At 43.2% G+C, this 14,718-nt stretch overlaps 1 protein-coding gene across 1 annotated transcript in view; it reads right to left on the bottom strand.

The window, feature by feature from the left end:
* The window catches only part of ESR1 (estrogen receptor 1), a 347,108-nt gene extending 332,603 nt beyond the window's left edge, over positions 1–14,505 (bottom strand). The window contains exon 1 of the mRNA XM_084827850.1: positions 14,401–14,505. The gene's annotated coding sequence lies outside the window, so the exon portion shown is untranslated. The remainder of the gene's footprint in view (positions 1–14,400) is intronic.
* Between the last annotated feature and the right edge of the window lie 213 nt (positions 14,506–14,718).

Genomic DNA, 14,718 nt, shown 5'->3' with positions numbered 1-14,718 from the left:
TGGGATAATTGTTTTAGCTATTTTCATTTTGTTGTTGTAAGTCAGCTTGAATCTTTTTTGAAAAACACATATAATAATAATAATATCTAAAAAGGTTAACCAGAGCATAATTTACCCTACAATTTGCCAAGCCTAGAAGCTATTTTTGATGGCAGGGTCCATTATATCTTGGGATGGATGAATTAACAAAAATGTCTGTACCCTTTTAAGGATTACAGAACATCATGGAAGCACCTCTTCTGTGGGTGCTGCTGTAATGTTTAAAAGCTCTCAATCATGTGAAAAGAGCCATAAATTAATGAACTCATCACTAGTCTGGGATCATGATTTTGTGGTAACAAAGCGTGACAGATAACCAAACCCAGGTATAGCATTCATATTGCACTGCTCGAATGCACAAAGCACTTTACCTTACAGGTGTACAGTGCACAATCACGAGCTACAGCTCAGCTGGTAGGAATAGGGAAATATTCCTCTTATTCCTCCAAGGTTAAATTCTTCATTCATAATAAAGTGCAGTAGTCACCATCTTCCTTTCTTAAGTGTTTTGCCTGTCCTTCTCCACCAGTTGTGTTTCCCTTGTACCCCTCCATCAGGCACACTTACAAAAAGTTCCCTTTTGTGTTTTATTAGAACATAACATTCCCAGATTAAAATCCCTGTTCAATGCTTATTTTTTTTGTTGCAAACTAAAAAGGAATTCGATAATCAGCTAAAAATGTAGTGGTTCCACAGGTTATGGAAATGTAAGGGTTTGGGAAGGGTTTTGTTCTGTTACATTTGTTTCTCGGTTGCCTGTTTTCCGGATTTGTACTCTTAGGAATATTGACTGGGATGTTTCGCAGCTGGTACAGCATCTGCTGAAACCAAGCTGGCAAAGGGAAAGAAACAAGGAGGTTAAGAACTGGTCTGGTGGTTGCTGCCTCTGTACATATGCATGCCTAAAAGATAACTGACAAACTAGAAGACGTTCCAAGACTATAAACACAAAAATAAAAGGTTTGCAAGGGTTGAACAGTGGGTAAGAGTAAAGAAGCCCCACAGGTATTGTTCGATTAAGTGATGACTAACAGTCAAGTCCATAAATATCTAGAGTTTCAAAGAGTAAGATGAACAAGAGCCAGACTACGCATAACTGCATAGTTTTCCACATAACGTCACCTTAACTGCATAGTTCTGCTCCTGAATGCAGGGTTCCCCCCTTGGGGGGGGGAATCACAAGGGGGAGGAATCACGGGGGGGGGGTGATATGGATCAGGGCCCTAGCTTGTTGGGAGGGGCTTTAACCCTTTGCCCCCACTACATTCCTGATCTGGATCTGGAGAAGCATGCTTGCAATTTAAACTTCAACAAAAAGGTCCTATTGAAACAAATAATCAGTGTTATCTAGGCCTAGGACCAGGAGTATGAGATGTTCAAGACATAAAAGAAAGTTTAGGGGTACGAAGGACATTTGGTAAGGCAGCCAGCAAAAAATTAACCTAGGAAAGCAGCTGTCCATTTAACCTGGAAACGAACTGCATTATTTCATAGTCGTTTCTCCATCTGATTATATTCCCCATGTACCATTGATTTTTCTCTTCAAAGATTGTAGCCTTCAGGGTTTGTTTTACGTTACCAGCCAAAACTAAGTTAGAGCATCAGTCCTGGATCAGTTAGGCTGAAGAAATTGGATGAACCCTGAAGTCAAAGGCATTTATTCTATTTGAATACAATGACTTCAGTCTAACTAGGTTGTAGGTCAGGCTATGTTACGACTGTGTCTGCCCCAGTTCTCTCTACCCCCCCAGGATATGTTCTGGAAACTGATGGTGCAGTTTGCAGAATATCTGAAGTGGAGTCACTGATTAGCGTTCCAACTCTGGGTTTTGTTGTTAGAAAGCATCTTGTTAAAGAGGTAGTACCTTCCCTATTATATCCTATGCAGTGTGTGAATCTGTTGCTGATGAAAGGCTGCAGCAGATGTGCCGAATGGAAAGGTCTTTTTTGTGATGCTCTTTCCTGGTGGAAAACTACACATGTACAAAGAGTATCTTAAGAATCTTCTGGCATTTCATTGTCCTTCCTTCTAGAAATGAATGTGGTGGTGCAAAATCATCTTAAAACACAGCTTTTTTCACCATGCATTGCAACATTGAAAGTTATTATTCAATTGACAAATATTCCAGTATGACTTTAGCATCGAGCCCAATCATATGAATGTGACAGGTCATCCAAAAGAGAAAATAAGTTGTACCTGAATCAGCTGTTGTTCACTTGATTTGTACCTGGATATATCATGAATAGTTTGTAGTTTGTTTATATCCAGTGCTGGTTCCAGGTTTCTGAGGGCGTTTGGGCAAGGTACCCTCAATAGTCCCATCATTTATTTATTTAAAAACATGTGTATCCCATCCTATATCATTAAGATCTCAGCATGGCATACAGATAAAATCAATTTAAACAGTATAAAACAATAAATAATTTAAAGGGCTAAAACATATTAAACCATGAACAAGCTAATACCAATTAAAATCTAAAGCAATGAAACAGTTAAAACAGTGTGCTACTTTAGGGAATGCCTTTAGCCCTCAAATGCTTTGGTAAAAAGCCATGTCTTTACTTGGCACTGAAATGAGACCAATGTCTGCACCAATCGGGCCTCCAAGGGGAGGGCATTCCACCACCGGGGTGCCACAGCAGAGAAGGCCCTCTCCCACGTCCCACCATAGTGAATGTCTCACACTGGTGAGACGCAGAGGAGGGCCCCTCCAACAGATCTCAGTCCTCGGGCAGGCATATCTGGGGAGAGGCACTCCCTCAAATATTGAGGTCCCAAGCCATTTAGGGCTTTAAATGTCATCACCAAAACCTTGAATTCTGACTGGAAGCATATTGGCAGCCAATGCAATTCCTTTAAAACTGGTGTTATATGGTTTTTATGAGGTGTTCTGGTCAGCAGTCTAGCTGTTGCATTTTGCACTAGCTGCAACTTCCAAGTCATCTTCAAGGGCAGCCCCATGTAAAGTTCATTGACATAGTCTAATCAGGAAGTTACCAGCACGTGTACTCCTGTAGCTAGGTTATCCCGGTCCAGGAAAGGCCATAGCTGGTGGATCAGCTGAAGCTCGCCCCAAGTACTCTGGGCCACTGAGTCCACCTGGAGCTCCAGTGACAGGGATGGGTCTAGGAGTACTCCCAAGCTACGCACCTGCTCCTTCAGGGGGAGTGCATCCCTGTCCAGGACAGGTTGCTTACCCAATTCCCCGACTCGGGAACCACCAATCCACAGAGCTTCTGTCTTGTCAGGATTTAGCTTCAGTTTATTGGCCCCCCATCCAGCCCATTACAGCCTCCAGGCACTGGTCCAGCACCTTCACTGCCTCAGCCGACTCCAACAACAAGGAGAAACAGAGCTGAGTACCATCAGTGTACTGGTGACACCCCACCCCCAAACTCCTAATGACCTCTCCCAACGGCTTCATATAGATGTTGAACAGCATGGGGGATAGAATGGAACCCTGTGGCACCCCACAGCTTAATAGCCATGGTGTAGAGCAGGAAACCCTCAATATCACTCTCTGGAATCAGCCCTGCAGGTAGGAGCAGAACCACTGTAGCACAGCACCCCCCAACTCCCATCCCGCAGAGCCGATCCAGTAAGACACCATGATCAATGGTGTCAAAAGCTGCTGAGAAATCCAGGAAGATCAACAGGGTAGCACTCCCCCTGTCTTTCACCTGGAGGAGGTCGTCAGTCAGAGCAACCAAGGCCATTTCAGTGCCATACCTGGCCTGAAACCAGACTGAAATGGGTCCAGATAATCAGTTTCCTCCAAGAATGTCTGAAGCTGCCCATCCACCACACACACTCAAGCACTTTGCCCCAAAAGGGGATATTGGCAATGGGGAGATAGTTCTCACACACCTCTGGGTCCAGGGAGGGCCTATTCAGGAGAGGGTGCACTACAGCCTCTTTCAAGGCAGCAGGAACCACCCCCTGACAGAGCGAAGCATTTACCACTCCCTGAACCAATCCACCCCTGCTGGATCATATTAGCCAAGATGGGCAAGGGTCAAGCCTACATGTGGTGGGACGGACTGATTCAAGCATCTTCTCCGCATCATGAGGCTGCAACAACTGAAACTGATCCCAGGAAACACAACCAGATGGAACACTGGACACCTCCCGGACTCTGCGATAACTGTGGCATCAAGTTCTGAGCGAATGCGAGCGACTTTCTTCTCGAACTGCCTAGCAAATTTATCACAGCAAATGACCAAGGGTTCCAATCCCAGTTTCTCTGAGCCTGAGCAAGATCCCAAAAGGCCATTCACCACTCGGAACAATTCTGCTGGGCGACATTTCGAGGATGAAATAATAGATGTATAATAAGATTTTTTTTGCCATCCTCACTGCTGCATGATAGACACAACTAAGAGTCTTTGCTAATCTTCGATCACACTTGCTCCGAGACCTGTGCCACCTGCCATTGTCCGGCCTGTTTCATTGCCTGTAGATCTTCTGTAAACCAAGGTGAATTATGGGCTCCACAGCACTGGAGTGGGCGCTTGGGAGTGATTGTATCGATGGCCCTTCCTACCTCACCATTTATAGAATCATAGAATAGTAAGGTTGGAAGGGTCCTGAAAGATCATCAAGTCCAACCCCCTGCTTGATGCAGGAAGCCTGATTCACAGGCAGTCTCCCACCCAAGTACTAACCAGGGCTGACCCTGCTTAGCTTCCAAGATCAGTTTCATAGTGACACCAAGGCCTCAACTGAATCGCCAGCCCTATCAGCCGGAAAATCCCCCGCAGCATTCAGGAATCCATTGGATTCCATAAGTCTCCAGGGGTGGACCATCTTAATCAGTCCCCCACCCCTGCAGGGAGGATCTGCTACCGCCAAACCAAACTTCACAAGGAAATGATCTGACCATGACAATGGGGTTGTTGAACACCCCCCCCACACCAGATCATCCCTTATCTGCCCAACAGCAAAAAACAGGTCCAGGATATGTGCCGCCACATGTCGGGCCAGTGTTGTACTGAGACAGCCCCATGTTTGTCACAGTTGCCATGAAGTTCCGAGCAGGCCCTGTCAGGATAGCCTCGGCGTGGATGTTGAAGTCCACCAGAACCACTGTCCTAGGGTTCCCCACCACCACCTCCGAGACCACCTGAACCAGCTCAGGCAGGGAGACTGCTGGGCAGAGGGGCGGAGGGATACACCAGCAGCCAACACAAGGTTGGCCCAACACAAGGTTGTTGTTGTTGTTCAGTCGTTCAGTCGTGTCCGACTCTTCGTGACCCCATGGACCATAGCATGCCAGGCCTTCCTGTCCTCTGCTCTCTCCCGCAGTGTGCTCAAGTCCATATTCATTGCATCGGTGATGCTATCTAGCCATCTCATCCTCTGCCGTCCCCTTCTCCTTTTGCCTTCAGTCTTTCCCAGCATCAGGGTCTTTTCCAGGGAGTTTTCTCTTCGCATTAGGTGGCCAAAATATTTGAGCTTCTGCTTCAGTATCCGTCCTTCCAATGAGCACTCAGGGTTGATTTCCTTTAGGATTGACTGATCTGACCTCCTTACAGTCCAGGGGACTCATAAGAGTCTTCTCCAGCACCACAGTTCAAAAGCATCAATTCTTCGGCACTCAGCCTTCCTTAGAATCCAGCTCTCACAGCCATACGTTACTACTGGGAAAACCATAGCTTTGATTAGACGGACCTTTGTCGGCAAGGTGATGTCTCTGCTTCTTACTATGCTGTCTAGGTGTGCCATAGCTTTCCTCCCAAGGAGCAAGCGTCTTTTAATTTCATGGCTACAGTCACCGTCTGCAGTGATCTTGGAGCCCAAGAAAGTAAAATCTGTCACTGCTTCCATTTCTTCCCCTTCTATATGCCAGGAAGTGATGGGGCCAGATGCCATAATCTTAGTTTTTTTAATGTCGAGTTTCAAACCAGCTTTTGCACTCTCCTCTTTCACCCTCAACAAGAGGCTCTTTCAATCCTCTTCACTTTCTGCCATTAGGGTGATATCGTCTGCGTATCTGAGGTTGTTGATAATTCTCCCCGCAATCTTAATTCCAACCTGTGATTCATCCAACCCTGCGTTTCTCATGATGTACTCTGCATATAAGTTAAATAAGCAGGGTGACAACATACCGCCTTGTCGTACTCCTTTCCCGATTTTGAACCAATCGGTTGTTCCATGTCTGGTTCTTACTGTTGTTTCTTGACCCTCGTACAGGTTTCTCAGGAGACAGGTAAGGTGGTCTGGTACTCCCATCTCTTTAAGAATTTGCCACAGTTTGTTGTGATCCACACAATCAAAGGCTTTAGCGTAGTCAATGAAGCAGAAATAGACGTTTTTCTGGAATTCTCTTGCTTTCTCCATGATAGCGAATGTTGGCGATTTGATCTCTAGTTCCTCTGCCTCTTCGAAACCCAGCTTGTACTTCCGGTAGTTCTTGGTTCGCATACTGCTGAAGCCTAGCTTGTAGGATTTTGAGCATAACCTTGCTGGCATGTGAAATGAGCGCAATTATGCGGTAGTTTGAACACTCTTTGGCATTGCCCTTCTTTGGAATTGGAATGTAAACTGACCTTTTCCAGTTTCCAACACAAGGTACAGACCCTCAAAACTGGTGCTAGGATGGGTGGGTTTCCTCATGAGGGAGATGGAATCCTTATGGAGGACAGCAACTCCCCCCCCACTCCGGCCCTCCAATCTAGGCTGGTGCTACACTGAGTACCCAGGTGGACAAAGCTGAGACAGATCTACCCTGCCCAGCTTATCCACCCAGGTCTCAGTAATGCACACCAGGTCATCCCCTTCATCCCCAATCAAGTCATGGATAGCAATTGTTTTATTATGGACTGACCTGGCATTCAAAAGCAGCACCAATAGATCAGAGGGTGGGCTGACTGGTCACACCAACCCTCAGTGAGTCTATCTTCTCATCACCACTGTTGTCTGGGCCAGAGCAAGAATCAGATGAACAAGCAAATTGCAATAGTGAGGAAAAGAAGCACATCCAGGGGGCTCTTGTCTGCTGGGATGTGGGCCTCCAGCAGGTGCCCAACCATGCCAACACTGGATGCTAGGCCAGAGCCCATGTCCTGTCTCACAGTTCCAAGAGGAAGGTGTACATTTGGATAGGAAAACTGTGATGAGCAATACAGGGATGTACAGGGAGAGGGAGGGGAGGGGAGGGGAGGGGAGGGAGGAAGGGAGGTGACAGCAGGGCACAGCTGCACATATCTCTTAGTCTTAAGAGTTCCTCTGATCTGAGTAGCTGTTTAGAACTTATTGTTTTCATATACAAGGAGATGCATTATTCTTAGCCATCTAGACCAGTACTGTCAATTGGGAAAGTCATTTTTCTGGTCTCAAGCTCCCAAATATGACCTTTAGGACACTCATCAGTGGTCAAATGCATTCAGATCTTATACTCTGCAGTGAGTTATGGTCCGTTTTTATTCTAAACTTTCTACTGTTCTACTCCTCAAAGCTTGTCTGAAGATTCTTTCTCTAAGGAAGACGATTCAGTGGAATGTTCTATGACAAAGTTGTCCACAAGATTAGCTTTTGATATATCTGGTGGGGTGAAGGGAGATATTCATTAAAATGTCTCTGGACACCTCCATTTATAGTGAGCAGATGAAGTCAGTGTTTTTATACTCTAATTGCATATTGAGAATCACTTGAACTCTTTCCTACCTCTGGGTTGACTCAGCTAAAGAAAAAATACATTACAACTAGATCTCAACTTTCCAAAGCTTAAATCACAGCTGTCTGGTTCTGGAGCTATACTGAATCTTATTGTCCTGAGTATTTGGGTTTATCCATTGAATACACCACCCAAAATACATTTGCCAAGAATGATTTGCTCATATTTGGCTTGAGCATCTTCACATTTGCCCTTAATAAGGAAATCAAGCTCCCATATCCTTCTAGAATACGAAAAGATACATACAACGTAAAACAGAATGTTATCTGCCAAGTAGCAAACATTTTTACATATGATTTATAACCCTTTCCATAGAGTTCTGTTATTTGGTGTACTTCACTTAATAAACTGCAGGAAAAAAGTATAAATATTTAATTTGTTGCTGAGAGTGAAACTTCAGTGCTGATGGTTCTGAGCCAGGCAAAGCATTTCAAAACATTTGCTCATCAACAAAATTACTCCAGTTATATGTGCTTTGGACCACTGAAATAAATAATACTTAGCACATGAAACTAAGGGTGAATTGTAGCTTAAATTAGCCTAAATTAAACATGAGTTTGACTATACTTTCAGAAATTATTGTTATGAAAGCATTAGGTCAATTAATTAATAAATAAACAGGTTGGCAGCAATCCTTTGTTCTCTAGAAGGGCATCCCAGGGGGCATAGGATGTAACATAACTCTTTCTCTGTCTGCAAAGAGGGAGATTGCAGTGCAGTGATTACTTGACACCAACATGGATTTGTCAAGAACAAATCCTGCCAAACTAATCTGATCTCATTTTTTGATCAGGTAACCTCCTTTGTGGACTATGGGAATTCTGTGGATGTAATATACCTCAACTTCAGCAAAGCTTTCGACAAAGTGCTCCATGATATCCTGATGAGCAAACCAGCTCAAAGTGGGCTAGATGAAACAACGATCCAGTGGATCCACAGTTGGCTACAGAATCGGACTCAAAGAGTGCTTATCAATGGGACCTTCTCAAACTGGGGAGAGGGAACGAGCGGGGTACCGCAGGGCTCAGTCCTGGGCTCAGTGCTCTTCAACATTTTTATTAATGACTTGGAGGAGGAGGTGCAGGGAATGCTGATCAAATTTGCAGATGACACAAATTGGGCAGGATAGCTAATACCCTGGAAGACAGAAACAAAATTCAAAGTGATCTGGATAGACTGGAGCGCTGGGCAGAAAACAACAGAATGACATTTAATAGGGATAAATGCCAAGTTCTGCACCTAGGAAAAAGAAACCAAATGTACAGTTACAAGATGGGGAATATTTGGCTGAACAATACTGCAAGTGAGAAGGATTTTGGAATTGTTGTTGATCACAAGCTGAATATGAACCAACAAGGTGATGTGGCTGCAAAAAAGGCAAATGCTATTTTGGGCTGCATTAATAGAAGTATGGCTTCCAAATAATGTGAGGTACTAGTTCCCCTCTACTCAGCACTGGTTAGGCTCCATCTAGTGTACTGTGTCCAATTCTTGGCACCACACTTGAAGAAGGATGCAGACAAATTGAAGAGGGTTTAGAGGAGGGCAACAAAGATGATCAGGAAACAAAGCCCTATGAGGAGAGACTGAAAGAACTGGGCATGTTTAGCCTTGAGAAAAGAAGACTGAGGGGAGATATGATAGCGTTCTTCAAGTACTTGAAAGGTTGCCACAGAGAGGAATGCCAGGAACTTTTCTCGATCATCCCAGAGTGCAGGACACGGAATAATGGGCTCAAGTTACAGGAAGCCAGATTCTGGCTGAACATCAGGAAAAACGTCCTGACCTTTAGAGCAATACGACTATGGAACCAATTACCTGGGGAGGTAGTGGGCTCTCCCACACTGGAAGCATTCAAGATGAGGCTGGACAGCCATCTGTCAGGGATGCTCTGACTTGGATTCCTGCACTGAGGAGAAGGCTGGACTCGACGGTCTTGTAGGCCCCTTCCAACCCGACTATTCTATGATTCTACTGTTCTATGATCTGAAGCCACCATTTTTCATATGTACAATGCTCATTACCTTAAAGGGATGTCTGAAATACATGCTTCCAGCAACTACAGTTCCTTTTTCAGTGGCATGCTGTCTTTTTTTAATTGGCATGCTGTCTTTTGGCTTGTTGTTACAACAGAGATTCATGTATTTCAGATGTCCATTATATGTTTGATATCAGCGTTGCACATACAAAACACCACAGCTTCAGATGTAATAAATGCATCCAGAGCTACCCTTGCTAGCCAGTGAAACCACTGTGGTTTTCATTCCTTATCAGTCTGTCAAACCACCAGAACCAGGGACAGAACCTCCCACCACACACTAACCACAAGAAACACAAATACAGATTCCGATGTTAGTGCCTGCAACAGGGTTTTAATGAGACATAATCAGTGCCCCAGCATGTTCACTGTGTTCTTGTTTTCAGGCCTTGGTAAATCTTTCTCATTAGAACCTCAAGAAACGTTTCTAATGTTTTGGCACTTTTGGGCAAAAATGATGCAAAACAATACATGCCCAGAGAATGCAAAAGCAATGCAGGAGATAACAGGCTTGTATAAGTGACATATAGTAGGCTCTATTTTGGTACACTGAATACAGATAGAGAAAGCTCTTTGGATACTTTAAACCACAGTTTATTAGGACCAACCAAAATGCCACAAAAGATTATGCAGAACCCTTCATCCGGCAAGATAGTTTTAAAAAATGGGATGGGGAAAGAACAGAAAAGTGCAAAACCTAGCCCAGATGTTGTGGCCATAAGGCCTGCAGTTTCGAATCAGTCTCAAATTGGAGATTGTAGACAGAACAAATTAGTCACTGGTATGCTGCAGGTAGCAGATTATGCCTAGCATTCTGGGAAAAAGAAGCGTTTCTGAAAACATAAAGGCCAGAGATTAATTTTGTGGTGCATTTTGCTCATATATAAAGACTCTCATGTTTCTCTTTATTTCTCTCCACTGCCTACCCAGGAAACCCTGTGTGTTTTGCTCAGAGCAAGATTCAGATCTGAGTTACAGTTGGCCTTTTATGTTTTCAGAAATGGGGTTCAGCTATTGCTGGCCTAATTTTTGGACATATGGCTTAATTTTTGGATTTTCTTCCTTCATCCCATTTTTGTTTGTTTGTTTGTTTGTTTTTAACTGCCTAGCGTGAGGAAGAGTTCTGAAGAACTTGAAAGCTTGCACAATCTTTTTGTTGGTCCTAATAAAGGTATTCCCAACTATGGATTTTTCTCTCATGGGCCAATGCAGCTATCTTTGCTATTTTAAGACTCCTTTAGAGATGCCAGACTGGGTTTCCAGCTGGATTTCTGTGTATAGTAACAGATCAGTTTGAGATACCTGAGAGATACCTGGCTGACGTAGATCCTGTGAGTACACTGTACATGTGTGGGAGCTTAAAGAACCTCTGTGCAGCATTATATAGCCTTCTTGCTGTGAATTGGGTCTTTTTGGTCACCATCTCTGCCTCCAGTAAATAACATGGGACAGTATGAAGTGGCTGGGGTGGAGAGTACAGCCCAATTCACAAAGTGAGGTTACCTCTGAGTACCAGGGCCTAAAGTCCTTCTGAATATTTCAGATATCTAAAATGCATTGAGACTTGAATATTTTAGGAATCTGGGTCAATAATCAAATGCATTAACACTGTTTCTAAAACAGAGTAAGGGTAATTTGCCCATCTCTAGACTGTTTTCTGAAAGCGATTAAGACAATCATATGGCACAGCTCTTCTGGGACTATATCATTTCACTATACCTCAGGTATTGCATGATTCCAGCAGCCATCATATAAAAAACTTCCTGTAGACAAAAAACTAGTGGGTTGGGGAGAAGGGTGCTACACTCTTCTTCCTGACCAGCTAGTTTTCTTTATGCAAGAAGTGGGATGCAGAAAGCATTCAAACATGTGATCCGCCCCTTGCAATCTGGAGTGGTGGAATTTCGTAAGAGCTGCTCTGTGCAGTTTTGCTGATTGTGTAACTTGCCTCTCAGAAAAACTGCACAGTTCTGTCTCCAGATCAGTGAAAAACCACATAGCATGTATATTGTTCTTTCAGGAGGTTTAGGATGCAGAAAGAGCTAGAAATGAATTAATGTACACAATTTGTCTGGATGTTCAATTCTAAACATCAGTGAGGAAAGAAGAAAGAACCAATGCTAAAATGGAATCCCAGACTGAATTATCCTATTCCAGATAAATACATCTGGTAGATCCTTATTGGCACAATCCTATACATGTCTAGTCAGAAGTAATTCTCATTGACTTCAGTGGGGCTTGCTCCTAGGTAAGTGGGTAAAGGATTACAGGCTATGTCACATCAAATGAAATGTTTGGTTAGGCAGCATGTATACTTTACCTGGCAGTGTAACAGAATGAACTCCTGACTGTGTTACGCCGCTTTCAGGCACTGAACTTGTTTTATTTCTTTGGCAGGAACAAATAAGATAGCTGCATGCCAGGCTGGCAACATCTGGATGTTAATGAGGAGAAATGTAACTGCCCCATGGAATAACAGCAAAGAAAAACCACAGTGGTCATTTTATTGTTACAGCCAGGTAAACATAAACTTGCAGTGCCAGCAGCGAAGCAATGACATGTCTAGTACATAACCAGGAGCATGAGAAGAGATTTGGGGGAAATACCTCCTCTCCAATAGCCATTTGGGCTGTATAAGACTGTACTGGTTCTACAGAAGTCCCAGTTAGGCTGAATAGGAGATCAATGTGAGCTAAAGCACTTGGCACATCTGGACCGCAGGGACCACAAGTGCTGAAGCAGCCTATCCATTTTCCCAGATTAGAGCCATCTGGATATGGTTAGTACACAAAGCTGGAACAAAGTCCCTTTAAGGGAGGGCCCATAGCTCAGTGGCAGAGCACCTGCTTTGCATGCAGCGGGTCCCAGGTTCAATCCCCGCAGTTAAACTGCCATCGGCAGTTAAAACAGACAGTCACATTAGACCATATTGTGCTAAATTACCACAAGTGGTCTGACCTTGTCTGTAACAGCTTCTATTTAGCAAATATACATATAACATTACATTGAGCTTCTGATAAATAAGAGTTTCTTTATCACTGACACAGGCCTGCCTGCCCCACTTAAAAACCAAAAAGTGAATACAAAAGTTTTCTTCCAAAATGGGTGTAATTATTGTGTTATATGGCAAGCCTCCAAAATATATCAGTGGCTTTCAGGAAGCTTTCTGCCCAGTATGGCTAAGCACTACTTTTTCTCTTCATTTCAATGAGCTATTGAGCCCATACAGACATACATTTTCCCATGCATTGCACCAAGTATTACAGTAAAATCTTCCTTCCCACTTAGCACAGTGGTACAGATGGTCAAGCTAACCCAAGTGAGACAACTCACCCTGGAGCAATTTGATAAAGGAAAGGGACAAATACTGCTGCACGGGGTTAAAATTAATGTTAATTTCATTACCGAAAACTGAATTAGCAAGGCTGCTCATTCTTACAGAAATAATTATCTCGAGCCACTAAATATTTCACTTCCTTAAGCAAATGTCAGATTTTCTTAATCGGTTTATTTACAAACTTGAATAGTCATTGAACGGAACAGAACTACACACTAGTCAGCAGTTTTGATATTGCAACCTAATTCTGTACCCTTCTTCTCCCCACAAACTTTTAATGAGGGATTTTAAAAGAAATGTTGCATCTTTCCTTTCCTACTGACTTACAGAACAATCCTGTACAGAAGAAATTCCCACTAAGTATGTGTACATAAGACTGCAACCTCAGTCCTGCCTCCAGAAAGTATTTTAAAAGGCATTCGCTCTAACATTCACATGATCTCTATACAGCTTTAAGAGAACACAGCCTTCTTTAATATGAAGTTGTGCAAGTAATTTCCAACTTGACCCTGTAGACCGAATAGCTCTTGCCCTTGGAGCTATTTGAATTTTTGGCAGCGAAGTGAGAAACTGTCAAATCCACAAAATCACACTGATCACGCTTAAACCAAATCGAGAGCTTGCAGGTAAAAGAAGCGTGGATTGCAAGTCAGACTAAGCCAGAGTATTTCGATTAGTGGCCTGTTTACATGCTACACTTTTCATTCTAAACATCTCCTGGAAAGTATTTAATGCCACCAAAACAGAAAAGTAAATAACTTCACTTGGCAGTTCAAGATTGCTTTGCTGCTGAACAGCATATGGCGTGATCTGCTTAAAAACATTTTTACACACACACACATAAAGTTACACAATCCTTGAAGACCAAAGCAGCATATTTGTTTCTGGCATCATTCAGAAATACCTGAATGGAAAGATCTGTGTGGTTCCAACAGGTATTCCTACAATGTGGTATTTCAACCAAGTGAGCTTTGAAAAAAAATATACTTCACCCAGAGTACTGAAGACAGGCTGTTATTCCTGCTCTGTGGAAAAGGAAGCTTGTTTTTTTCTACATCCAAAATGATTACTGTTCCAGATGTCAGTTTTCCACAGCAGAGACAAGAATTCCAAAAAGCATCATCGACCATAGGGGGAAAAATCACAATCTTTGGATGCATTCAGCACTTATGAGAAGATGAATAACTACATATACTACACATACAACTCCTCAGTGTGCAGATGAGTTATAGCTAGCTTTTCTTTTCTTTCTTTTCTTTTTTAAAAATTTGAAAACCACAAACATCCGAGAAAGAAAGACGGTTACCTACTTTGACAGGATCATCTGACTATCAGCCAATCTTCTCCTTTTGAGACAAAAGCAGGAGCGATATTAAAATGTCTTTCCCATTGAGTGGTTTCTGCTGCATGTGTGCTTGGATTTTCAGCTATGATGAGATCCACTTTCTGGCAGTAACTAGGAGGCTGATACAACCGTAAAATGAAGAAATGCGATGACAGAAAAATAAAGTACTAGCACCACCATATGCTAGAGAATGGAAAATCTATCATACAGCCCTGTGAATCCCATTTTCTCAGTTTCTCTCTCTACACTATACAGCTTGATTTTTAACTTAACTGCTGTGGCC

This window comes from Heloderma suspectum, chromosome 1 (genome assembly GCF_057233095.1).
Source record: "Heloderma suspectum isolate Gila_16-S chromosome 1, 16-S_ref, whole genome shotgun sequence".
In the NCBI taxonomy this organism is placed as follows: Eukaryota; Metazoa; Chordata; class Lepidosauria; order Squamata; family Helodermatidae; genus Heloderma; species Heloderma suspectum.
The sequence above is the reverse complement of the archived record's forward strand: the minus strand, read 5'-3'. Positions and strand labels throughout refer to the sequence as shown.